Source organism: Cebus imitator, unplaced genomic scaffold, assembly GCF_001604975.1.
Source record: "Cebus imitator isolate Cc_AM_T3 unplaced genomic scaffold, Cebus_imitator-1.0 Scaffold266, whole genome shotgun sequence".
NCBI lineage: Eukaryota > Metazoa > Chordata > Mammalia > Primates > Cebidae > Cebus > Cebus imitator.
Window position 1 is genome coordinate 1,399,864 of NW_016107581.1, and position 2,370 is coordinate 1,402,233.

General features: G+C 42.4%; 1 protein-coding gene across 1 annotated transcript in view; it reads left to right on the forward strand.

Annotated features, from left to right (window-relative positions):
* The window catches only part of ELSPBP1 (epididymal sperm binding protein 1), a 22,058-nt gene that overhangs the window by 911 nt on the left and 18,777 nt on the right, over window positions 1–2,370 (forward strand). The gene's annotated exons all lie outside the window — the stretch shown is intronic.

Here is a 2,370-nt window from a genome sequence, read left to right on the forward strand (position 1 = left end):
TCTCGATCTCTTGGCCTCATGATCCACCCGCCTCGGCCTCCCAAAGTGCTGGGATTACAGGTTCTTTTTTTTTTTTTTTAAAGCTAAGCCTTGAAGCAAAAAATGCTTTTTGAGCAAGAAGCACCTTTTGATGTCAGCTCACTGCGACTTCCACTGCCTGGGTTCAAGCGATTCTTCCACCTCAGCTTCCTGAGTAGCTGGGACTACAGGGGCATGTCACCATGCCCAACAAATTTTTGTATTATTTTATTTTTTTTTTGGTAGAGATGGGTTTTCAACGTATTGGCCAGGCTGGTCTCGAACTCCTGACCTTGTGATCCACCCACCTCAGCCTCCCAAAGTGCTGGGATTATAAGCATGAGCCACTGCACTTGGCCACACATGCCATTTTTCTTTCTATCCACAGTAATTTAAAAATAGACCAGGCATTGTGGCTCACATCTGTCATTCCAGCACTTTGGGAGGCCAAGGCAAAGGATTCCTTAAAACCAGAAGTTCAAGACCGTCTGGACACCAGCATCTTTCATAATGCTTAGCACATGGCGAGGGGAATGTGAATATGTTAATTAAAATGCAGGCTATATAATTCCAATGAACTAAACCCTCGGACCCCAACCTGGACACCCTAATTGTATCTTCTTCTTCTTCTTCTTTTTAATTATTAGTTCTCTTCAATAATAATTATATCTTAATATATCTTAAAACTGAAATTAACCACTAAGAGATTGTACAGTAAGCAAGGAAACAGAATAAGAGGAGACCTTGATTCTATGTCATTCACTCAAACCTTGGTGAGTCGTTCTGTACAATTAGAATCCTTTTCTTCCTGACAAATTGTTCTCCCCTGAATAAGGCTCAGGAACCATTTACATGTTGAAGAACCTTGATCCCACATTATTTATTCCAGAGATTCCTAACCTGGGGTCACTAAGTGAGGATTAGAGTCCATGAAAACTTGAATCTGTATTTTTAAAAAATGTGTGTATTTATCAGGGTAGTGAGAATAGCTGTTGTAACAAGCAAACTCCAAACTATCAGCAGTTTAACACAATAGCATTTGTTTTTTCTTGGTTGTGCAAAGTCCCAGACGGGTGCATCTGGTCAGAAAACAATGCTCCACATGGTCATTCAGGGATCCAAGCATCTTCCATCCTGGGGCCCCCCCATTCCCTGGGGTTTCAGAGCTGCTGAGGATCCTTTGCTTTTGGCTCATAGACAAGGATCAAGAGAATCTGGAATATCTGGGAGGAGAGGGTTTTTTGTTTGTTTGTCTTATTTTGGGTGGGACAGGAAGTGACATTCATCACTTTCTCCCACTTCCACTGGCCAGATGCTTGGCTGCAAGCAAGTCTGGGAGACTGTTATCTGCCAGCAAGTCTGGGGGATGTAGTGTAGCAGTGCATTTTGGAGGAAAATGAAACTGGTTTTGGTGGACACGTAGCCATCTCAACCACAAGGGCATATGACTATCCTCCTAGAGAGAACTTCTGGGTTCTCAAAGAACTGACAAGCTCCTAAAAGGCTAGGAACTCACAGTTTATTCAGAAAAGGAACACTGTAATTGATGGGGTATCCACTTTTCTAGTTATAATCTCATTTTTGTCATGCCTCCCTGAGACCACACCCACGTTCTTGTGGTGAAACTCAGTATCCCAAGTCCCCTTTGCGTATATTTACAGATTTATTCAGTATACGTTTATTGAGTGATCTTAAGGTCCAGGCATTGTGTTATGGGCCAAAAATACATAAATAAACAAAACCTAGACCCTCCACTCAGAGAGTTCACAGTAATTGGGAGTTATAGACACATAAATGAATGATTAAAAAAAATCGGCCATTGCATTCATTTACAGAGGTTGACTCTGAGTACTATAAGTGTGAGGAAGAGTATTGGCCCAGACTGAACCAAGTCTTCATGGAAGAATAGCAGGGACTAAAGCTGGGAAGAGAGGAAAGAGTTTTGGGGCACGGTGAAGGGCAGGAGAAAAATCGCAAAGACAGAGAAAGAACATGGGGAAAGGTCAAGGGAATGTTAATCAGGGGTGAAAACAGGCAGGTCAGCAGGGTTTGAATTATGGAGGATTGTAGCTAAGAGGATTAGGCCATCTGCTGAATTACTTTGCAGATGGCTAATAGTATTCATTATATGCTGATTCTTACTAACAACTCCCAAAGATAACTTTAATTCCACCTACTGAGTTTCCATCTGCCCTCCCCCTCAACACAGTATCCTGCACACTCAGTGGTGTTGGTGACTGAGGCAAAGCATTGGATAACGACAATGACGGTGATGATGACCATGATCATGATGATGATGGTGACGATATGACGATGATGATGATAGTGATGGCAACACTGGTGACGACAATG